Source organism: Panthera leo, chromosome D1, assembly GCF_018350215.1.
Source record: "Panthera leo isolate Ple1 chromosome D1, P.leo_Ple1_pat1.1, whole genome shotgun sequence".
NCBI classification, from domain to species: domain Eukaryota; kingdom Metazoa; phylum Chordata; class Mammalia; order Carnivora; family Felidae; genus Panthera; species Panthera leo.
This window is the reverse complement of record NC_056688.1, coordinates 14,114,139-14,138,829: the sequence shown is the minus strand read 5'-3', so window position 1 is coordinate 14,138,829 and position 24,691 is coordinate 14,114,139. Positions and strand designations below refer to the sequence as shown.

The 24,691-nt window shown below is 49.4% G+C and overlaps 1 long non-coding RNA gene across 2 annotated transcripts in view; it reads left to right on the top strand.

Moving 5' to 3' along the window:
* Positions 1-11,375: 11,375 nt before the first annotated feature.
* LOC122200623 overlaps positions 11,376-24,691 on the top strand; it is a 35,573-nt gene continuing 22,257 nt past the window's right edge. For both annotated transcript variants that reach the window (XR_006193873.1, XR_006193874.1), the window contains exon 1: positions 11,376-11,549. This is a non-coding gene — a long non-coding RNA (uncharacterized LOC122200623). The remainder of the gene's footprint in view (positions 11,550-24,691) is intronic.

Genomic DNA, 24,691 nt, shown 5'->3' with positions numbered 1-24,691 from the left:
GTTTGGAGCCACACAGATCTGGGATCAAAATCTACTCACTGTGCTTCCGTTTCCATCTGTGTGAGACGGTTTAATTTATTTTTTTTAATGTTTATTTTTGAGAGGAGGGGGAGGGACAGAGAGAGATGGGGACAGAGGATCCGAAGTGGGCTCTGTGCTGACAGCAGTGAGCCCCATGTGGGGCTTGAATTCACTAACTGCGAGATTGTGACCTGAGCCAAAGTTGGACGCTCAACCTGCTGAGCCACCCAGGTGCTCCCGAGACGGTTTAATACCGCACGCCTCGTACAGTTGTGATGAAGGACAAATGGCATGTTTGGAAGTCCTATAGCACAGTGCCTGGTGCCCCAGGGATGCCCCATAAATAGCTAATAATAATAGTCAACATGGAGGATTTACTTTGTACCGGGTGCTGCGTTATTTCCATGCTTGTCTCATTCATTCCTCCTGACAATCCCTTGCGATAAGGTCGCTGCCTCTGTGACTCCTTTTTAGCAGATTAGAAAGCTGAGCCACCACACTTTACATTGCTGCCAAATGCCACACCGTTTTGAAACAATGTCACCCGAGCAAGGCTGCCCATTTGCTCATAGCTGCATCCCTAGCTTTCTGCCTGGTACCAGGCCCACAGTTAGAGTCTATCCATGGAAACTGTGTTACATTATATTACTGTAAACAAATCTGGAGGACGGTGTTGACATGCTTAGCCTGCCAGGGTGGGGTAGGAAGTCTGAGTTCAGGAATGTGCTGCTAGGGATGTGATATGGATGGCAGCGGGGGGCGGGGGGCGGGGGACGGGGGGAGGCTGGCGCTGGGCTGTGGCCACTGCAGGACCACAGAACCGGGAAGGGAAGAAGCCGCCTTTCTTCCCCAGGCACTGGGGCTGGAGGCAGAGCCCTGGGGCACTGGCGCCTATGGTGCCCACCATGACGTCCTGATGGATGGAGTCTGACAGAGTGCCCTCGTTGGTCCCAGTGCCACCTACCACCAGCCAAGCTGGCTGGGGACTGAGTCCAGCTGAGATGCTGGCCTAAGGCAAAGACAGTCGCTTTGTGCAAACAATGCCTTCTCCTTGGGGGCTCTGTGTCCCTGGGCATCCTCTCACAGAAACTGACAGTGTGGAGCAGAGCACCAGCAAGGCTGGACCCATAGAGGCTGTCTGACCAGGGCGGCCCTGTATCTGTGGCAGTCATGGCCAGTCCTGCTCAGTCCTGCTCAGATCAGGAGGCCTCCGTGGGATCCCTCCCTTCGCCCACCTCCGGAGGGGTGAGGAGACTATCGGAGGTGAAACTGCGTGGTGGTCCGAGTAGGAAACTAATGACACAGAAGGCTGTTCTGGCTTTGGGTCCACGTCCCTGGCACCCCATCCCCCATACCAACTGTAATATGATGACCCACTTCTTTCAAGGACTTATTGAAGCCTAGGGCTGAGGGGGCTTCAGAGTTCCCTAGAGATCATGCTCATCAGGTACCAAGAGGACCCTCTGTGTGAATTTGACATAGCACGTTCTGTTGGGCACAGCGGGCTTGGGGGATGCGGCCCTATGCCAGGAGGCCAGGCTTGCTGAGTCACCTGGCACCTGCTGAGTTCCCTTGACTTCTCACCTCGGCAAGTTCACATCCTCAGCCTGGCCTACACGTGGTCTCATAGTAGCCAGATTTCAGCAACTACTGGTCTCCCCTCCAGCCCATCTCGTGGCCAGGTTGGTTGCTTTTAAAAATATATTTTTTTTAAGTTTCTTTATTTTTGAGAGAGAGAGAGGGAGAGAGGGAGGGAGGGAGGGAGGAAGAGAGAGAGGAGAGAATGATCTGGGGAGAAACAGAGACAGAGGGAGACACAGAATCTGAAGCAGGCTCCAGGCTCTGAGCTGTCTGCACAGAGCCCAACACGGGGCTCGAACCCACCAACCGTGAGATCATGACCTGAGCTGAAGTCAGACACCTAACCAACTGAGCCACCCAGGTGCCCCGTCATTGGTTCCTTTTGGCGCTCCCTGCTGCCATAGAGCCTTTTGCTCTCTCTCCCTGGAACATTCTTTCTGTTCTTACCACAGTAACTGTCACTCACCCCATTGGTCTCAGTGGAAATGTAACTTCCTCCGGGTAGCCCTTCCTGACCTCTCAGGTTGGGTCAAGACCCCATTTTACACTCTTGTGAAAAATAGCTGGCATTAATGACTTGTGTATCTGCCCCCTCGCCACCCCCCCCCCCCCCCCCGCCACTTGCCACTTCAGGAGTGTAGGCTCCATGAGGGTTAGGACTGTTTTGTTTCCTATAGTATCTCCGGCTTCAGGAGCAGTGCCTGGTTCATGGTAAGCTCTCAATGAGTAAGTATCCATTGTGTGACTGAAAAGCCTTTCTCTGATTATCTGGCCCTATAGGAAGCTTGGGGAGAGCTTCAGTAACAGCACTTTCAAAAGGGCAAGGACCCGCCATGGTGAAATGGCTCATCCAGGCATCTGGCAGCTGATGTGGCTCTTCTGTGGATCCTCTCTGCCCCAAAGGGTGTCCGTATTCAGACTACAACCATCGGCCTGCACATTCTCACATCTTTCCCATGATTATTTACCTTTGCTCTCTCCCCAGTGTTCCAGGGAAGGTTCCGGCTGTCTATGCACTGAGCTCAGGGAAACACAGCATCATCACCACCTCATCTTTCACTTTGAGCTGGCAATCGATCTTGCTTCCAGCGGACTTATTTTCAGCGTAGGGCTTGTGGGCCAGCGCTAATTTGCATGCTTGCCTCTGCCCCTTGGTTGCCGAATGTCCTAGATGATTGTCTTGAGACAAAGGGACCCTCTCTGACCCCCTCTTGTTTCCCTCTTCTAAATACAAAGCCAGGGTTGAGGTGTTGACTGCACAAAGCAGGGTCCTAAGTGAGGAGGAAGAACCTCAGAACCTGGAGAGGAAGGAGGGACGGAGACTACCTCTGCTAGATGTGAGGGCCAGGCCTGTAAGCCCAGCTGTCCTCCCCGGGTCTGGACTTGGCTGTGGAACTACATGCAGCTCTTACCCCCTCTTTTAAATATGTCATAAGCTCCACTTTTTACTACTTTTTTTTTTGTACTATATCCTTTTAATTAACATTTGTTGAGCACTTAGTTGGGTAAGTTCATGGTGCTGGAAGCTAGGATTGGGGTAGGATGACAAATGGGCTTTCAAGACATTCGCCAGCCTTTGCCTTGCTTCAACGTCACGATCTGGGGCGAGCAGAAAGATTCCAAGACAAGTATTTATAACTCATGTGCTAAGGACAGAGTAACCAAGGTGGGCGGGGAGAGAACGCGTTAACATGCCTAGAGACTTGTCAGGGAAGGCTTCACAGAGAGCTTGCCATCCACTCTGTGTCTCTGGAAGCCAAGAGCTTGTGCAGAGAGAGATGTTCCAGGCAGAGGGGAACAGCACTTGTGAAGGTATGGAGGACAGAAGGTTGACAATGAACTTGAGAAAGAGCCTCTTTAATGTGGCTAGAAGGTAGAGCTTGTGCTAGCAAGTGGTGAAGGATGGGGTGGGGAAGAAAGGCCGTCTGAAAAGCTCATGGTCACTTCTGACTCTTTACATGCTGCCTACCTCTCTAAATAGACTGTAAGGGCCTTGGTGGGGGGGGCACCTCACCCTCAGACAGGAGGCCCTGTCCTTGCCTCCCAGCTCCAGGCCTGGTGCCTGTGCCCAATAGCCAAAGGAGTTGCCCAAGACTGGCCAGGCTGGGTGGCAGGGCCACCTGGAGCCAGAATGGATCCTCCCACACGAAGTTTGAAAGGAAGCATCTTGCAGCTCTGTCTAATTACAGGGTAAGTGAGCGGGCCTCCCTCATGGTTAATTTGCTATGTGCCTTTATTGCCAGCAGAAGACAGATGATTCACAGAGGGTATTCCATATAGGCCTGCCAGTAATTGTCTTTATGACTTCATGAGCCTTTTATGGCCCCCGCTGGGAAAGGTGCTTTATTTTTCTTCTTTTAATTCTCCATTTTGAGTCGGTAAATAACCAACTTTCCGGGAGCAGGAGGAATGTCAAGTTCAGGATCTAGGTGAAACAATCCCAACAAGATAGGCCACAGCTGCCAGAATGGAGGCTGGGGTCAAAGGCCCGGGACAAGGTGACTGATTCTCCCAAAAGTACATGGAGTGGATAATCCCCAACAGTGATTAATATATACATCATCAAAATTTAAAAATGAGTAAATGTTTCTTTTCAGCAGATTTGCTTTCTCAATGATGCTTGGCTTAGATTAATGATAATGTGAGTTTATGTTTCCAAAGTACACACAGATTGCTCTGCTTGGAGGGTTGAGGGGGGTGGGGTGGGGATACATTCATAGGTAGGGAGGGAATTGGTGTTGGCCGCAAACTGCTGTGTGAGAGAAGATCCACAAGTACGTTGTATTTAACATCTAGTCTGCCCATGTGCAAGATGGGCAACAGTCAGGTACTTGAGAATGTGTGGCATTGCATTTCTCTGGTTCTGTCCCCTACTGGCTTGCAAAAGCTACTTGCTAAATTTTTAGGAATTTCGTGAGCTCTTTTAGGTCACGTTGACCACTTGCAACCAGCCATGGTGGGGTTAGGTACACCTAGGTAGTTGGCAAACTCCTACAAAACAGAGCCCCGCCCCACCCTTGTCTGGTTGTTCAAGTGTTTTAGCAATCCATGCAACTAGAGTGTTCAAGCAGGGGTGAAGGACCACGGGGCAGGATAAAAACCGTATAAGCTAATATTTATTGATCACTTACCATCTGCCTGTTTGAAGCACTTTACATATACAAACTGATGAATCTTCTCAACAGACCTCTGTGGCTGGTGCTTGTTGAGCCTAAAACTGTGCCCAGAAAGCTGAGACTTGGGGTTAGAGCTGGAAGAGATTATTTACCCCATCTCTATTCCCTTGTTTTACAGGGGAGGAAATTGACAGCCAGGGAGAGGAAATGTGCTGGCCAAGGTCAGTGGCCAGGTGATGGGTCTATTGACTTCCCAGCTAGTATCTATTGTCCTGCTCATACTCTTCCAGCTTGCCACGACATATAGCCTTGCCTAAGTCCAGGCAAGAGCTGAACCCAAAGCCTGGGAGTTCACCAAAGGAGGCCACCCCAAGCGGGAGCCCCTGGAATGAGCCCCGTGGGATCTGTTTGTGTTGTTCCCACTGCCTCTGGCAGCTTGACTGGGGATTGTGCGCTCCCTGGTGCCCCAGCTCCATCCAGAGCTACCTCTCCTTCCACTCTGCCATTGTCTGAGGATCCCAGTGGAAGCAATTCAGACTTTAATCTGTCAGCAACAATCATCTGGAAAACCAAGAAAAAATAAATAAAAATAAAAAAACCAACCCAGAGTTTTGCCTTTTAGCTCAAAGTCCTTAGCTGAGGGGAGTGGGGAAAGGAGAGAGGTGGGCTGAAACTTTCATGGCCAAAGTGATCAGCCCTGACAGTTGACTATGAACTGCATAAGGGTTCAAGGTGAGCCCAGTGTGGACTGGGGTTAGCCTCTGCAGCTTGCTTTGATGATTGCCGTTGGCACAACAAGGCTGTCCTGAGTCAAGGACAAGAGACTCAAGATGAAAATCCCCTCAATTCTGAAATATATAGGTATATTCTAATATAGACTGCATTGTAATATGGTAAACATTCCAATGCAGACTACAGGATCAGTTAGTCCCAGAGCTGAAGGGGCCTTCTAGAATGTTCTTTCTGCCTCCAAGCTGGGTAAGCAACTGTCTCCTGGGAAGAATGAGAGTGTGGGTGTTTCTTTTGCAGAGCAGGGCGCTCCCACACAGGGACAACGGAATGCCTTCCTACGTCAGAGGGTGTTGCTGGCAGACAGGGTGCTTTCTGTAGGCTCCAGTGCCAATGTGCCCAGGCCACCTTCCACAAATAAATTCCCCTTTTTGAGGCTCAGTTTCCTAACCAGTTAAAGTAGAGGTTTCAGACTGTATGGTCCTTTCCAGCTCTTACATCCTAAACAAAAGAGAACATTTCAAAGATGGAATTAAACACACACACACACACACACACACACACACACACACACACACACAAATTGACAAATAGGGAAAGCTTTCAAAAATCTCATTCAAATTATTGCTGGATTTGTCTGTTAGTGAGATTTGTTTCTTTGCATGTGCTAATTGGCCTTGGCATTAATTAATCTGATTTCATTATATTTTCTTTAATTTGTCAAGATATCATTTTGTTACTGGGTGACAGAGCACTTTGGAGGATTGTTACAATTGGAATATATTCCCCCCCCCCCTTTTAAAGTTCCTGGAGAAAAGTCGTTATCAATTAACTTAATTTGCATACACATTAGGTTAATCGTTTTAGTTTAGCCAAATTTGTGGAAATTTACATAGCAAATTGACCCTCCACATTTCGCTTAAACATATGTAGCACACGGAGTGGTGCATTTTGAGTTGCTAATGAAACTGGGGTTATTTTACACGCTTCTTTTAGTAAAAGAGGTCCAATTAGACCAAGTAATTTTTTATTTCATCCGTAATTGCAAAACAAATAAGCTTCTTGGCATTTTTTTTTTCCTAGCGGCAGCATCTCGCGGACAGGGACGTTAATAGGGAAGTCATGTTTTCCTAATTAAGCCCGGTTTGATTCCTGCTCACTGTTCCGGCGTCAGCCCTCTGCAGTCTTCTTATAGGTGCTCTTCTGCCTGAGTTGCTAAGCCTCCTGGTATACCTATTAATAGAAGACTCCCCCTCATGGAGCCAACTGAATTAAAAAATGTAACTGGGAAGGCAGGGTGGGAATTTTGACAGATTTGTTTTCAAAAATTTTTTTTTTAATGCCAGAGAAGAGAAAGTTGAATTCAAAAAGGGGTCTTGGTTCTCTCCATCAGGGGAAGAAAAGAGAGGAAAAATAGCTTTTGTTCTCCCCCAGAAAAGAAGTTGGCATAACACATTGGTGGTGTTTCAAGAGTGACTCCAGGGGCTAGCTTGTTCGGTGTCGGAGAATTGGCTGTCGTCCCCCCTACCAGGGCTGTGGAGCAGTAGGGAGCTTACAGTTATGTGGGATAGTTGCAAAAAAAAAAAAAAAGAAATCTGGAATCTGAGGCTTTGCTGAGGGGACAGAGGGAGGAATTCTGGCCTCTGTCCTGGAGAGGGTGGGAGTCAGAGGTGAGGGGTGTGCTGGGGGGATGCTGGTATAGATAGAAGCCGGGCTCCTACTCTTTCTCCTGACTCTACACCGAGGACACAGAAGCACTTGACCCACTGTCCTATGCTGAGTTTTTTTCCTTCTAGAACAGATTCTTCTGAATTGCAGAGGAGGAGACTAGAATGGACAGTGGGTAAGATTTGCATGGACTGAATCAGAAGTGGGTGCTATACCTTCAACACAGAGTCAGGAGACTTGAATTCCCATCCTGGCTCAAGATGGCAAAAAACGGTCACAATGCTTCATGCCTCTCTCTGTCCCCACCCTTTGCCATGTGACACTGCAGCTCCTCTCATTAAGATGTGGGGTCTATTGCCATCCCCCTTGAATCCGGGCTGTCCTATGACTTGCTTGGGCCAATAGCATTCAGCAGGAGTGTGGACGTGCTGGTTCCGAGCCTAGTCCTCAAAAGGCTTGCCTGCCTCTGTTCACTTTCTTGGAACTCTGCTGTCACCCAGACCGGCCCGCTGGATGAGATGGTGAGAGACACGTGGCCCTGTTGTCTCCCATTGCCCAGTTGACAGTCCCCAGAAGCAGAGCCGCCTCGCTGACCTGCAAGAGGTCCAATCAGCCGAGCCCCGCCTAAATTTCCAGTCCTCAGAATTGTGCGCTAAATAAATGAGTATTGCTTTTAGGCACTAAGTTTCAGGGTGACTTGTTATGAAGTGACAGCCAGTGCAATCATTAGCCAGTTTGGTGTCCTTCTGCCTCCTAAAGCTGTAAAACCAGACGAGCCCTAAATTTCCTTCCAGCTTTCTAAAGCACTCGAATACCATCTTGGTAGGTCTAAGACAGCCTGGCATTTCACCAGAAGAGGCTCGGTTAGGGAACTCTGGGCTGTGATGGGCCCTAGTCTACCAGGGGAATTTAGTCCATCAATCTCATTAAGTCTACTTCTCATTAAGTCTACTCTGGACGAGAAGAGGATGTGATGGGTATAAGTGGGAAGGAGAGCACTGCCTGTCTTGGGACAAAGAACAGGAAGAGGAAACAGCGTTGGGGCTCTGGAACACGATGCGCCGATGAGGTGGTGTGTGTGCGTGTGAGATTTTTGAAGACAAAGTTTATGAACTCCCAGGGGTCAGTGGAGGGAGCATGCTTTGAATGACCGTGAGTTTGTTGAGATTTATTATGCAGCAGGTTCCGGGCCTGGACCCTCATCAAGGGGGCTGGAGGCCCATAGCCAGGGGACAATGTGGCCTGGTGCAGGAAGTGCCTGGCCAGCCTTTAGAACTAGGTTTCTCAACTGTGTTTCACCATCATATGCACAGATGCTGGGTGCATACTGGACACTTCTGTGGCGTGTCCGAGCGACTGGGTGGTCACTACTTTTTTCCTTTACCGTTCAAGAGTACATTCAGTGGTACAACAAGTAAGACTGAGAGGTACAGTGCCTAGCTTCTATAATCAGGGCTTAGTATCTGTGAAATGAATGAATGGCCAATGAATAAATGAACGAGTATTCTGTGGACACACATGAACCCACTCTGATTTAATCAAGCAAATGCTTTCCAAAGTTTACTTTTTTTATTGTTTGGAATGCATTACTTCTAAAATATCTTTCAACTGGTAGAGACGTGCTCCTCTAGAAATAGCCCCATTATAGGAAATTCCACCTGCTGGGTTGGGGACACTGGATATCAGTGCAGGCTCGAGAAAGTTCTGTGCCTTCCCTGCTCTCTTGGATTTCTGAGAACCCCATGGACCCCATGAGTTTTCCGTTGTCCCGGCCACACTGGCTCTGGCTCTTCTTCCTTTCCCACCAGCCCTTGGTACCAAGTCCCAGTATTCCTTGTGTTCAAGCAGGACTGACTCGTGGAAGAATCTGGTAGCTTCTTTCTGAGTTTCCCTTATGCTAAGCCAGAGAGGACAGACACTCAATTGAGCACAGTCGCTGTAGTCAAATGCTCGCGCTGGCAAGGCGAGGCTCTGAATCCTGACATCAGAAGCCCAGGCACATCCAGGTGGGGAGTGGCTGAGTGGCTGGAGCAGGGTCCTAAGCCATCAGGAGTCTTCATGCCTCAGAGGCATCAGAGGAGAAAGTCCTTGTGTTTGGGTGCCTTCTCGCCTCCCCCCCTGCACATCCACCCATTTCATCATCCTTGCCCCGCTCCCCTAGGCTGCCATCTTTCCACGGCATCTTTGTACCCACGCCACTGGCTTCTGATATAATTATTGTGTCTGTTTTCTGTGACCGACTACATTGCTGGAGGGAAAGGGCCACACTTAATCATCTTCCTATCCACCCAGTGCCCAACAGACTGCCTTGAACATAGAATTTAATACGTGTTAGCAGCCAGCCATTTCTGAGCGCTGGGGACCATCTAACATCCTGGAGGTCACACTCCATTGGCGCTCCCCCCTTTCTCTAGGTGAATGTGGAACTGTCCTTAGGTGGCAGAAAGCTCATGTGAGGGGCAAATTCCAGAGCCAGGCAGGGAATGAGCATGTGTGAATGGATCACTGCAACACAGTAGGGGGTGGGGGTGATGTGGACAACTGGAGAATGTGTGCCGTGCCTCAGACAGCCAGACCCACTTCTTTGAAAACACTTTTGGCCGAGAAGGTACGTCTGAGGTTTCTGGTGCCAGACCGCGGCTATAGGGTCAAACAAATGTTAGCTCTCCAGCCCCGGGGTGGGGGGTATGTGACTTTGCCTGCACCTTCCCCAGCAGATGCATGGACTTGGAGTCAGAGGGTAAGTTATTAGTCTTGACTCTATCATTACTTGCTGTGTGATACCCAGGCCAAGGCTTTCGGATCATCATGCCTCAGTTTCCACTTATGTGCAACGGGTGTACAAACGACAAAATAATATAGGCAAGTGCACTTTTGTAAAACGTAAAAACTGCTCTACAAAGGCAAGGTGCTGACCTTCGGGTTCTTGGTAGAATCCTGTACGGCTTCTCTCTGGAGCTGCCCGTGCCCTGACCTCATCATCATTGGGCAAGGATCAGCACGGGTTGGGTGTGCCCACTTCTCACCCCATGGGCCCCACCCCTTGCCCTCTTGCTGATCCAGGAGCAAAGTAGAAAATGGCATTTCTGAATGAGGCTGACAGTTCACGAGGCAGGAAAACCCACCCAGTTGTGACTCAGAGTTTTGGAGGCGCAGATAGAATTAAGGAAATGTTAATGTATTCGCATTGCTTTGCCTCCTGCCTACACAGGCATAAGCAGTAAGAAGGGAGGATGGGGTGGGAGAGGGGACAGAGAGATGGGGGGCTGTGCTGATGGGCTCTATGGGTGGGGGCTGGTGAGGACTGCAGGGTCCCAAGGCTGCCTGGCTGCTACAGCTGGGCCTGAGGTCCCCAGGGGACAGGGAGCGATGTGCTGGCACCTGTGCTCTACCAAGCGAGTCCGCAGCCTGGAATGCAGTATCAGCTCAGGCACAGGGCCAGGGCAGAGGGGCTCTGGGGTGCTTGTGTGTGTCCACGCAGGGGGTGGGGCGGTGGGGGAGGGCACGCAAGCCGGATAACCCAGAGCTGTCTGCCTTGGTGCCGTGGCTTGTCGATGGCAAACAGCCGTTTAGAATCAATGTCTTTTCCAGATGAGGCCCCTGAATGTCGTATGCTTAATAAGACCTATCTGTCCATCTGTGCGTTTAGGCAGGGAGCTGGTTCCCCAGAGCACAGCAGCCAGTATGCTACCTCAGCGTGGAGCAGTCCCCTGGGAAGCTGCCTCTTTTTCTCCCCCTCCTGCGGGGGGCTCCAGGACCAAGCCCCGAGGGGTTGGGATGAGTGGCTGCCAGTTTGATGGGTGTATGTGCAAGTGCCTTGTATCCCTGGCTCTGTTGGTTCACTTTTTATTCCCGAACGCAAGTGTCTGTTGTAGCATTTGCCCAGCACCAATTGGGTGCCAATTGAGGGTGTGAGAAAGGTAAAGGAAGCGTAGTCCCATCTCCTGGGCTCACAGGCTACCTCAAATCTGGGTCCGTGATCCCCAAAGAAGCTCTCTCCTCCACTGCCTATCATCTGACTGTGGAAGGTGCCCAGTAAATGCTAAAGATGCTCCCCTTAATATCTAGCCGGGTTCAGGAACGGTCACTTTTCAATTCGATAGTGGGGCCTCTAGGGGGACCCCTAGGCACCACTGGGAGCATAAGGTGGCTAGACCTTTGGGGTTCTGAGAATTAATCATGCTCTCCAGTTGATTCAGGGTGGCTTCTTTGTAGAGCAGGGGGCACCAGCAGATGACTTGGCATGTTTGTGCTGGAGATTTCATCTTGTCCTTCCCTCTACAGTCTCAGCATCAACCAACTGAGCCCTCGGAGGAAGGGCGCGGTATAGGGGCGGTGACCCCAAGAAGTAAGACCAGAGGAGTCACTCAGAAGCCCAGGGAGTGGAGGCTAGAGCAGCCGGCAGCGTGCGGCCCGGGCTCTCAACAATCCCAGGTGGGACTCCTCCCTGCTTGGAGAGGCTGGGAGGCCTTTCAAACATTGCTTTCCAGGAAAAAGTGCTGGTTCTTGCATTCTCTGCCCTCTCCTCCCCTACTCGGGCCTTGAATGTTTTAAACGGCAGTCTTCATGGTTTGATGGAGAATTTTACACTAATGCAGAGTATTACCTAGTTAATTTGACTAGAATAGACAGTGATTTTACACGGTGAGACTGTTGCCTCCTGAGCTAACAGTTCCATTACCAGGGGTGGGGCAGACCGCTCTCCTAGAATCTGATGAGCTGAGGGCCGGCTGCAGATGGGCTTGCTGGGAGCTCCCCGGGGAGGCTGGACAACAGGAAGGGGGCCAAGGAAAGGCTTGCGATAATTCACTGCTTCCTTTGGTCATTCCTTGCTGATGAGTTCCTTCCTTTACTCAATAACTGACTCATTCGTTATTCCCTAATTAAGTCCATCCATCTCATTTCCTTCCTTCGACAAGCTGGCAGTGTGTGCCTGTGAGGCGCCAGGCCCAGTGGTGTGTCCTGGGGGTACAAGATGCCTAAGCCCACTCCTTGCCCGTTGGGTACTCACAGACATGCCAGAGAAAACAGTTGCAAACATCTAAGCGCACCACAGTAGACCCAGAATGAATCCAAACCCCGGTGGGAGCCTGGAGGAGAGGCTGGCAGCTTGGGAGGCTGGGGCAGACCCGGCAGAGGGCTGAGACCTAACCAGGATCTTCCACTGGCCAAGTGTGTGAGGGGACTGGACCAACAGTGGGGTCAGCAGCTGGGTGCAGAGAAATGGTAAGAGACCCGCGTCCTAAAGAGAGACACCAACAGTTGGGGCTTGTTAAGAAGCTGATCGGGCCCTGTCACCCCCTGCCCCACAGCACATTCTAGTGTCCAACGTCCCAGTGTGTAGAAGAAGGGAGAGGGGCCGGCCGCTGATTTTGTGGAGACTATTTAGAATTCTCTCTCCCGAGCCAGCTGAGAGTGGCTCTGAGGGAATTATTCAGGGAGGTTGGGAGTGCCTATAGGAGGAGAGATGACACATCACTCCCAGGACAAAGTAGACACTTCCGGGCTTTGACTGGAGATGGGGACAGCGAGGGGTTCTCGCACAGGTTTGACTTGTGTCCTCTGCTTGCGTCTTTCCTGATTTTTCTGAAGCGGGAGCCAGGGAATGGTGCGGAGTGCGGAGTGCGGAGTGCGGAGCACAGAAGTTGAAGTCCAGAGTGGCTTGGGCCAAGGCCAGAAGGCACCGCAGTGTTGTAAATCTGGGAACGGAGGGGAAGGGAGGGGGGGTCTCCCCTCCATCCTACGTCCCTCCAGCTCTCAGAGAGTACCAAAGAAAACCCAGAAGACCTCACTGATGTGGAAGGACGAGGTGTCTGGAGGAGGGTGGTTGGTATGGGGCCTGTCCGCTACATGAAGTGACGGCCTTCTCCGGGGGGTAGACCACTGGCAGGGGCCTGAGGTAGCCATGGCTGCCCTTCCTGACATGTGCTCAACACTGGAGGAATAGGTAAAGCCAACACTAATCCAAGACCGCCATGTATACCTGCACACAGGCAAAGCCACCAGCAGGGGATGGGACCAAACTGAACCGTTAGAGACCAAGGCCTTCCCCATGTTGTCAGGCTGCCAGTTCCACACAATGACCCCAGCCATCATTTCTAAACGCCCGCCCCCCTTCCTGGCCTCAGCACCAAAGGATCCAGATCTGGGAAAGGAACCAGAAAGTTAGGGTATCTGTTAATGAGAGAATCCAAAGAATGTGATGGAAGGGATTTCCATTTATGTATTTATGCCCCACTGAATAGAAACTGTTTAATAAACCATTTAATAAACCAGTTAAACAAAGGGAAGGGGAAAAGACACGTGGATGTAACCACAAGAGCAAAGTCACAGGGGGGTGTGAGCACATGGCAGGGAAGTCTGAGTGGTCTGGTGAGACAGCTGGGTGAGTGACAGGACAGGAGAGGATAGGGCTCGGGAGGCTAGCGTGTGCTCTTAGAAGGAAGCTGGACATGATCCTAGAGGTTCTTGCCCCCAGGCGGCATCAGGTAGCCTCCCAGCCTCATCCCTTCCAGCTTGAAATTTCCAGCAACACTCTTCTCTGGACAAGGGGAGGCTTTCTCCTACACTTTAGAAGCTCCACATACTCTGTAAGCCCCCCACGCTAATACATCTATTTATAAGAAAACACTTGGGTCCCTCTGTTAGCGGGTTCCATTGCTCAGTGTTGGTTTGGTGGGACCTGTAACCCTAAACAGCCACTCTCAGGACTGTCATGAATCATGCCCCAGGGAGGTCCTTCTCCCGGTCTTTTGCCCTCTGTTCTTGAAACAAAAGGTGGCTGGGTTAGGTTGCTATGAAGGTGCTGGGTTGTGCTGCTGCCCACATCAGGGAGACAGTGTTTTGGGGTGGATGGTGGGCAAACTAGGATTTAAGCAGTGGAAGTGCTTAGATAGAAGGCCAATTAATTAACTTGTCAAATCCTTCTCAGATAGCACAATGAAATAGATTCTTTCATAATGAACTGTCCACAGTGCTGAGCATCCATTTTCTTGTTTTCTTTGTGTTCAAATTCAAATTCATGGAGGTATTCATTAATTAGTGTAGTATTTGCAATAGTTGTATATAAAAAATCAGAAACACTTTGCAGTATTAAACAACTCCCGTTTCTCTTACTTTTGTCCATCTGTAAGTCTAGATGTAACATGCATAAAGTATCATGCAGAACGCCTATGTTACTCTATCCCGTGAGAAACAGGATGAAAATCAACTGTTTTATATCATTCCCTGAAATGATAATTTATCATATGTGGCCATATTATAGTGTTTGAAAATAAGTAAAATTCTCTGCTTATTTCTGAATACATAGATGTGGGGCTTTAAGAATTGTATTGTCATTTCTAATTTATCCTGCCTCTGCAGAGAAGTTTCTTCAAATTGAAATTAACAACAACAACAAGAAAAAAACTATCTAAGAACTACAATACCTCAAGAGATGTCTAAGTTGGCATTAATCTCAACAGAACACAAATTATGTAAACGTCTCGATTATGACAACATAATTAGGGACTCTTTAAATAAAGGCAAGAAAAATAATTTTGGAGTAAATACACAATTGTTTTTGAATTATTTTATCTTTGTTTTATTACTCATCCAAACATTGTCAGCACCCAAACATGTGCAATAACGATTAAATTCATCTATCTTTAAGAGTTGCCAACTTTAAGTCATATAAAAAGAAATCTGTGGTTTTACACCTAGATTTTTCAATTTTGTCATCATGAAGATGTATTTGTCAAGGTAGGAGGGTAAGCGTATTTTATCAGTTTGTTATATTCATTGTACCTTTTAAGCATTTAGACCCATGATTTGGGGGCCTTGGTTGCCTTGCCCCCTCCCCCAACACCAGTGTTAGGAGAGGGTCTGCTTGTCCGCTCTGACAATCTTGGTTGCCTTCTCCCAACATCAGCCTTTATCCTGACATCATAGTTCTTGTGGGCACAGGAAAAGCACAGGACTCAATGATTTTCTTGCCCTATAGCACCCTTTCCTGGGGAAAGAAACTGAGTCAGAGAGGCAAAGTGTCTTGCCAAGGTCACACAGCTACTGAAGCATTTAGAGACCCTGGAGTAGGGACCTTCCGTGGAAGAAGTGGGCAGGGGGTGGATGAAGAGACATCTGCACAAAACCCTGCACCTCAGCAGCCCCCAAGGCTTTAGCACCTCCTGGTTAGTGGTGCTCCACAGAGTTGGTGCAGAGGGAGGAGTGAAAAGCAGGCCTGCTGCCTACATGCCTCCTTGGTCTCGGTGACAATAAGGGGGAGCAGGGATCTGGGATACGGCCCGACGCTTGCGCTGACCTACTCTCTCCAGGTCTCAGTTTCCCCCATTGTAAGAGGAGCAGCTGGGCAGGATGATCTCTGAAATGCCTCCCAGCCCCAACATCCTGTGTCTGCATGATTCCCCAGGGACTGCAGGTTTGTGGAACCCTGCGAACTGGATTTGGCCTCAATCCACGTTTCTCCTTCATTTCTAAAACCACGTGCACTTGCTGGAACACTAACTCCATCTGGTCTTGATTCCCTTCCTCCTGATTTCGCTCCCTGCTGGAAAGCGCTGCATCACGCCCAAGGCACCTTAGGGAGCTGCTCTCACCAACTCCCTGGTTTTTCTCCCCTGAGGCTTAGCAAGTCAAGCATTGCCAAGAACTCCCTTCCTTCTGCCCCAGCAGAGAGGAGCAACCACCGTCTGGGTGAGCAGGCTTCTTCTCTTTCCCTTTGGGGAGGCTGGCTAGCTGGGATCACCAGCCTCCCTCCCTCAGGAGCCAGGGGGCCCTCTTGCCCTCTTTGGCCCGCGGCTCTGTCTCCAGAAAGTCTGGCCCTTGGCAGCCTTGCTTCCTCGTCACAATTGCATCTCCCACCTGCCCACCTCTTTCCCAAACTCCTAGTAGATTCTGTCCTCTTGCTCTTCTCCTTTCTCAGGCAGTGGAGTGTAGCGGTTAAGACCGTGCCTGAGTTTGCATCCAGCTCCTCTGTTCATGGGCTGTGAGGCTTTCTTTGAAATGATTGTCTTGTCTGTCAGTTGGGCATAGCGATTCCTATGTAACGAGGTGGCTGAGAAGCAGACACCCCGGACGGAGCGACGCGTCGTGTCTGTTAATCTTCCATCTGATGAACATGTGTGAAACACTGTCTCGTGTCCTTCATTCCTTTCTCTAGGTGTCCTCCACATTTTATTAACATATCTCACCTTTTGCTTAATTTCTAAATAAAGTAATCTGAGTCAACATCCCACACACCTCTGGAGAGTCACTCTGCCCAGTAGTTTTGAGAATTCTCTAGGTGACCTTATGTTCTGCTGGCTCCTTGGGGTTCTGAATTCCTGTCTCTACTCAATTCTGGAGTCCCCTCTTGATGTCTTGCTTTTTGCTATTATTTGCTGCCTGTCCAGATAGGCCCCCGTGTGATCAAAGGCCTCCCCCCTTCCCTCGGTATCGCTAATGCAAGTCACGTGATCAGTGACAATTATGTTTATAGGGCTTTTGAGAATAGAAGGCGCTTATGTGTACAAGAAGAAACAAGAACATTATAATCGGTATGTGCCATTGTTCATGGAGTCACAGAGTTGGCTGTGTAGAAAGAGGGGAAGTGGCACTAGGAGAGGCATTCCGAGCAGAGAGAACATGGCGGGCCAAGGTCCTCCATTGCCCGCTATGACCATCTGCTGGCTCCTCACCAAATCTGTGGCCTGTGGGGACTCTGCTCTTCCTTTGCAGTTAGGTGTGGCCTGTATTGAGGTCCGGTCATCAGCCTGTGAGTAGAAAGTGATTGATCTGTGCTACTCTCAAGCCTGGCCCACAGAAACTTCCCACACGCTCCTTGCTCTTTTCCCTTCTGCTGACGTTGATGGTGCCCCCGGGGAGGCCTTGGAGGATTCCTGTTGAAGCTGGCAGAGCTGCTGTCATCCTGTCTGTAAGAGAAATGAAGAGCAGAGGAGAGCATCTCTCACCAACCGGGAGTATTGGTGTTGTCCTGCTGAGTGAGTGAAGGATGAAGTTCGGAGTTGGAGCCATCATGGGGTCTGTTCATCGTAGCAGTTAGCACCGCCCTGAGTAATACACACCCAAGCCTCGTCGTCCTCTAGACTCCTCATGCTTGCAAGGACGCATGTGGTATTGGCCTTCCTTGGTAGACTACACGCTACAGAAGGACACAGACCACACTTTTCATTCATCTCGTCCCCCACACCTGGTGCAAGGTAGGTGCTGCGTAGAGATGTGTCTCATGGAATGGAGTGGAACCAACGTTCGGAGGAATCATTAGCAGGTGGACTAGCAGTACGTTGCTCTCAAAGCTCCACTGTCCCTGCATGATGCCCCCTTCCTCCTCCTCAGGCCAGACTGCTGCCCTGGCCCTACGCTACAGCCTTGTTCTGACTTTTAAATGCAGCATGTGCCCTTACACCTGCTGCTTACGTGACTGGAGCCCAAAGGTTTCCCTTCACCTTCAGTGTCCCATGCTGCTGGGCGGTGCATGGGCCTGCTTCCTCTTGCCCTGTCCTAAGCCCAGCCGATACTGGGTGGTGGTCTTTTTAAAAAAAAAAAAATAATAATTTATTGTCAAATTGGCTTACATACAACACCCAGTGCTCATCCCAACAAGCGCCCTTCTCAATGCCCATCACCCATTTTCCCCTTTCCCCCACCCCCCCCCATCCACCCTCAGTTTGTTCTCTGTATTTAAGAGGCTCTTATGGTTTGCCTCCCTCCCTCTCTAACTATTTTTTCCCCCTTCCCTTCCCCCATGGACTTCTGTTAAGTTTCTCAAGATCCACATATGAGTGAAAACATATGATATCTGTCCTTCTTTGACTTACTTATTTCACTTAGCATCATACCTTCCAGTTTTTTTTTTTTAACATAAGGGTGATGGTCTTATATGAAACAATAACTGATAACAGGTGTGTAGCAGATAGGATTAAGATGCCAGGGTTTGAATCCTGACTCCACCCACTTATTAGAGGTACAACCCTTGAGAATCGATGTAATCTCTTTTTGCCTTAATGTCCTCATCTGAATAATCAGGATACAAACAGGACCTGTAGGTAGGTGTATTATGAGCACTGGATGGGATAAAGCATGTAAAACGTTTAGAATAGTGCTTAGCACATAGTAAGTGCTCAGTAAATGCTACTATTACTGTTATTGTTATTGCACTTTCTAGTTCATAAAGCACCTTCACTGATTCAGTGCATACCCCTCCTACAACCCTGGGAGAGAGAGATCCCCTGTAAGTACACAGGTCCCTTAACACATTCAGATTCAAGCACTATTACTGATAAGTTCAAGGCCGGTTTTTCATAGGCCAAGCTAGTTGGAGAAGCTGGGCCCAGAAAGGTTATAATAGTTTCTGGTACGTGGGAGGATGGGACTCAAACCCAGGTCCTGGGTACGAATCCCACCACAGCCCACTGGATGTTCTCCCGCTCAGGATGGCAGTACCAAAGGCATCACAGATGAGGACCTTTGTGTCTAAGGCAGAGTCCTCTTCACGCACACACTCGCTCATGTGCACACACACATACACCAGCGCCTCGGACCTGAGTTCAGGGGACAGGTCTCTCCGTGATACTTCTGTCACTGACCAGTGTCCAGTTCATGTTGCATCAGGACTCTGTCCATCTGGAGGATGTTTCTTTTCAAAGTGGGTTTCTGCCCTTATACCTTGCACCTTCTATTGCTTTCCATTAACTGGTCTGCCTTCCCCAGTTAAAGCCCCAAGTTCTTAGCTTTCTGACTTGTCCTTCTAGGGAAGAGGCCCTCCTATGTCCCTTAGTAGACTCCTCTCACAGACCATAAGTGACTGCGAAACTGACATGATTCCTGCAACTTCCAAGGGGGCAGTAGTGAGTCACCTTGCCATAGGACCTGCTGACACTTAGCACCGGTGAGGGCTTCAGGCATGGCTCTGCGTGGGTCGACTAGGACGATGGCCTTAGCAGTGAGCCGAAAAGCTGAGCCTCAGCCCATGCGGTCACAGGACTGGCCTGGCCCGCACTACCACTCACTCTCTAACCCATGCCCCACTTCTCCCGTTGGGGCACCAAGGAACAGACACCTTGTGGCTGTAGATTCAGATCCTGCAGTAGCCTCCCACCTGCTCTTCCCAGACCCCTGCCAGCTCCCCGGCCTGGCCCGTAGGGCCTCCTCACAGTCTCCTTGCGAAGCCTTCCGGGGAGGGTGCCGCTCCAGCATCGAACAGCTGCTCTGGCTAATCCATTTTCTCTGTGCATTTGCAACATACGTAATTAAGGGTTCTGCTGAGGGGGGAAATAAAGCACACCATTAGATTTGTTTAGCATATTACGCCAGGTCTAGTACCCGCCTGGGCCCCAGTGCCACACAAGACATTAAGGTAAGACTCCAGAAACAGCCCCAAGGTTGCCTGATGGGATCTGTTCCGTGTTAATTCTGAGTAAATGTTTGCTATTTGGGTTTTCATAGCTTTGCCATTGGCGGGGATTTTGAAAGGTGGGCTCCCCCACCAAACCCTTGTTATTTAATTAACAGACCACTTAAAACCAGAGTTCTTAAGGCTTTCCCCATTTGCCCTTTTATTTTGTCTTGCATTTTGCTTGCTTCCTTTCTTTGTCCTGATCCTGCCTTCTTTCTTGCTGTCATCTTCTCATCCCTCTTGCTCTTATCTGTGTCTTTGATGTCCAGATCTGGGAAGTATGCCCCTGGTGGGAGGGAATGAACAAGGAGTGGGCACCAAGAATCCTGGGTTAAGGATGAGGGCAAACTTCGACATCCTCCTTTGAACCTTCTGCAAGAGAGGATCAGGCATGGCCCCTTGGATGCCACCTGAGGGGCTGAAGAGGAGAGGGGCTTGGAAGACTCAAAGGAGAGATGGAAAAGTTTGGAGCTTGAGGGGAGAGAGCAAGTGGAAAAAGGTTGGGGTCCTTTGTGAGAAGGAGGAGGAGGTTCTCAGGATCTTTGAAGAAGCCAGTTGGTATGGAAACTTATTTTCAACTGGTTTAAGTAGGAACCCATGACGACCACAGGAGTGATGGACGCCCTCACAGCACACTGTGACAGGAGCTGCCCATGGCCCACCCAAGAGCAAGGTTGGGAGAGGCCGCCATCCCTTATGTCTGCATAACAGGAGCAGAGGATGCTGGGAAGGGAGAGGGAATATTGGCAAAGCTTAGCTTGATGCAACATCTTGAGAAGCCATGGTGAGCCTTACACTTGGGCACAGACGACATGTAGGCCAATCCCAAGCACCAGTCCCCTCTACCCATCCCCCAAATGATTCTCCTTCATTAATAATATGGAGTACACAAGCTTTTGTGGTGCAGGGCCCATTGTAGGGCAGTGCTGAGGGTTAAAATCTCCTTGACTCACTAAGACAGAGTCTTCCTGTATTTCCTGTGCTGTTCTGGTCCCAGACCCCACTTGGGAAAGCCCAGAGAGCTTGTCCAATCCCTTTGCCACATCATTCCCTCACATATTTGAGGTCACCCATCAAAGTATTTCTGAGTTTGTTTCCCTGGCCCCAACACTCCCCATTTTTTGTCTTCTCAGTATTTATCACATTGCTCACTATGCAGTCCTTGTATGAGCTGTGGTTTAATGTCCTCTAATAGCCTTGTTTAGTTTAGGAGGACAGGAGCTATGTTCTTTTCACTGCTGTAACCTGGTGCCCAGCAGAGTGTCGGCAGATGGGAGGCACTCCGTCGACATCTGATGAGTTAAAGAAGTAATTCCTTCCTGGTCTTCTCCCTCTGCACTCTGCAGTTTCTCTATTTACCTCTTAAAATGTGCTGTTTTAACCAGAGAAGGCCAGAGTAGGACTAGTACCTCCGTACTTGATGCCCCTTTGGCCAACACCTTCTGTGAAGGGTCAGATAGTAAATATTTTAGGTTTGACCAGCTATAGTCTCAGTCTCAGACCGAGGCTGAACTCGGTCATTACAGCCCCAAAGCAACCATAGACAATACTTAAATAAATGTGTGTGACTGCATCTCATTAAAACTTTATTTACAAAAACAGATGGTGGGCCAGATTTGGTCTATGAGGCATAGTTGTTTGACCTCTGCTTTAGACACTAAAATCCTAGGAATTCAGAATGGAATTGGATTAAATATATATATATATAAAATATATATATATATATATATATATATTTTTTTTTATATATATATATATTTATATTTTATATATATATATAATATATATATATAAATATATATATGTATATATATTTATATATATATATTATATATATATGCTTATTATAAAAAATAAGCATATCAGAGCTGCTGGAGCCCAAGCAAGGAGGAGTGAGCAGGAATGATCCCTTGGGCTTATCATGGCCACAGCAGCCTCTGTAGAAGGCAAAGAGTGGAGAGGGTAACTTCAAAGCCTGTGGCTTGTCTGAGGTCAGGCTGAGAATGAAGTTGGTCCATTGTTGGAGAGACCACTCCCCACACCCAAGGCTGTGTCAGTGCTGGACTAGGTACTCAGTGAACAGCCAAGAAGAGAGATTCAGTCCAAGCAGTGACGGTGCTCATGAGAGAACATTCTTGCCCTAACAGCAGCTTGAGCATGAGAGAGGCGCTTGATGGGTGGCTTTTTAAGCCCCTGTGCCTAATTGAAGTGACTGATCATGGTTAAAATTGTGGGGTTTGGGCACAGAGTGGGGATGTGAATGATGCGTCCATTTGTGCATCTGTATGCATGTAGAATGTTCCTGTAAATCTGGAGCTCCTGAGGGTGTGTGCTTGTGTGCACACCTATTTCCGTGACTGAACTAACCAGCTTTTGTTGTAACTGTCTGCTTTCTTGTCTATTTCTCTTCCTAGACAGAGACCTCCCTGAGGGTAAGGTCCCTGTTCTTTTTTTTTTTAATTCCAAGTTAGTTAACAGGCAGTGTAATAATGGTTTCAGGAGTAGAATTTAGTGATTCATCACTTACATGTAACACCCAGTGCTCATCCCAACAAGTGCCCTCCTCAATGCTGTCTTTTTCATCTCCCTATTTCCAACACCAAACAGACTCTTCTCCAGGCCCAAGAGTTTAGTTCAGTCTTAATTAAATTGAATTGATGGTGGGCATTTGATACAGGCACGGGGTGGTAGAGGGAGCTGTACGTAGTTGCCTTTGCATGTGGCAATGGCAGACTTGAGTGTGTGTACGTCCATGTACTGGGGCCTATGTAACCCGTATGCACGCACATGTAGAATAGGGCATTCAGAGGTGTGAGCACACACATTTGAGATGTGCGTGAAGACGGGAAGACGTCAGAGTATGAGCAAGGGCAGAATTGGTGTCTTATCGGGGGACATGTAATGTGAACATACAGACAGTAGAATATTATGGGATGTTTACATGGAACATACATACTGATAGGGCTTAAGAGTTCATGTGCCTGGGATATAAGCAAAGGGGATCAAGTATGTATGTGTACATGAGGGGCTTACAAATATATCTGAAATACACATTAAAGTCTGACTCGCAGATAGGCTGGTGGGAGTAGCGGTTTCTGTGAGGATGTGGCAGACATGGAGGTTTGGGGATATACCCAGGAAGTGTGTATGTAGGGTGGGCACATGCAGACATGGCCGGCAAACAGCGGATGTGTACGCAGAAGTGCAGCTTGCAGATGTGGGTGGTTGAGGCTGGGTGTATCTGGGGTGAGTGTGTGCAGATGTGGTCTGTTGGAGGTATATGCACATCAGAAGTGTGCACACAGGGTTCAGCTCCTGGTAGTGTATGTAAATAGCTGGGCGCCGTGCCTGCAGAAATAGACAGTTTTGAGGGCACCTGTGATTAGTATCAGTACTGAAGGAGCATCTTTGCGGGGATATATGTGAATAATGGCCTGTTGATGATGTGGTGTGTACACAAATGAATGTACACGTGGACGGTTGAGGGTGTGGTGACCTGGGCATGTGCGTGCAGACCGAAGCCGTCAAGAGTATATGTGTATGAGGCGTGTACGTGCAGACTGGAGAATGCACCTTGCAGGTGCGCGTGCGCTCTTTCAAGTGTAGATCCTCAGGACTACCCATCCGGAATGTGGATTTTCTGAGAATGTATGGTGGGGTCTGGGCGTGTAGATATGGACTTCTGGGTGCGTGCACGCGGGCGTGGGGTTTTGGAAGTGTGGGTAGGTGGAGGTGCACGCGGTCACCGCCTGCCGGGGACGGTGCTGGCCTCGTGCCTGCACTGGTGGGCAGCGTGAGCCTGTGTGCTCAGCTGACACTGGTGTCGGGCATCTGGCAAGTGCTCTAAGCCATGCGCCTCATCCTTCGATGGACTGAAACTCTCTCTGGGCTGCCTCTGTCCTTGAACCTGAGTGTCCTGGGAAGGGACAGATAACGAAACATTAACTCGGCAGAGGCATCTGAGCCTTCAAGGCTCAGTCTTCTCAGGAACCGACTGCCCAGGAAAACGATTGAAAATAAATAAATAATAATGTTTCTAGGGACCCTTTAGCTGTTCGGGGAGGGAGGAGGTGCAGGTTGGGAAGAGAAAGACTTTGACAAAAACAGAACAACGACAACAACAAACCCCAGAAAAACAAACAAACCAACAGCATCACGAGGAGAGGGAGAGGGAGGGAGAGAGCAAGCTGAGGAGCAATCCAGTGGAGCCTGAGGCAGGAGAGCATTATGGTGGTGGCAGCAGCCAACAGGCTGACAAGTTGTGTGTGTTTTACGTGCCCGTTAACCCACTAACTCAATAAAAGAAGATGCACCGTTACCGCCACCCGGACTTGCCGCTGCTGGGGGAGGTGGCCCAAACTGCCTGCCTCCAGCCTGAGGGTCACAGGGACGGCTACCGTGGGCAGCAGGAAGTCAGGAAGTCACCAGCCTGTGAGTGACAGAAATGAGGCAGAACCCCAACGAAACCAGGCAGCAGCACTGCAAAGACTCCAGTCAGCTCTGCCTCTCTCGGATTCTTTCATTCGGTGTTAGCTTCTCAAGGGACCCTGTCCTGGGCTGGGGCTGTGCTGTGCGTTTTTGTCTTTTGTTTTTTTAAGAAAGACCTTTCTAATTTTTTTTTTAATGTTTATTAATTTTTTTTTTGAGAGAGAGACAAAGTGCGAGCGGGGGAGGAGCAGAGAGAGATAGAGGGAGGCAGAATCCGAAGCAGGCTCCAGGCTCTGAGCTGTCGGCACAGAGCCCAATGCAGGGCTGGAACTCACGAACCATGAGATCGTGACCTGAGCCGAAGCCTGACGCTTAACAGACTGAGCCACCCAGGCGCCCCTGTGGTGTGTTCTTAGGGGAAGAGGGGTGAAGAGTGGTGGACTTGGTGGAGTAGATAGTGGGGGGCACGGACCCGGGCAGTCGTGGCTGGCTGCGGGAGAATTAGGCTGGGCTCGGGCCAGTAATGTTAAGTAGCCTCTTCTGTGAGCTCATTTCCATTCGTGGATGAATGAACCAGAGCCGGTTATCGGGCAAAGGTCGGAAGCGCGTGTCAATGTGTGGTGTTAACTCACCTGCAGGAAGTTAACGTCAGCTTGTTGGCAGGGATGGAGTGAGCACCTCCTTTGTGCACAGACCTGCCCTGGGTGATATGCAGGGTGTACCAGAGATGTGGGCCTTGGTCTCTGGCCTCAGCCAA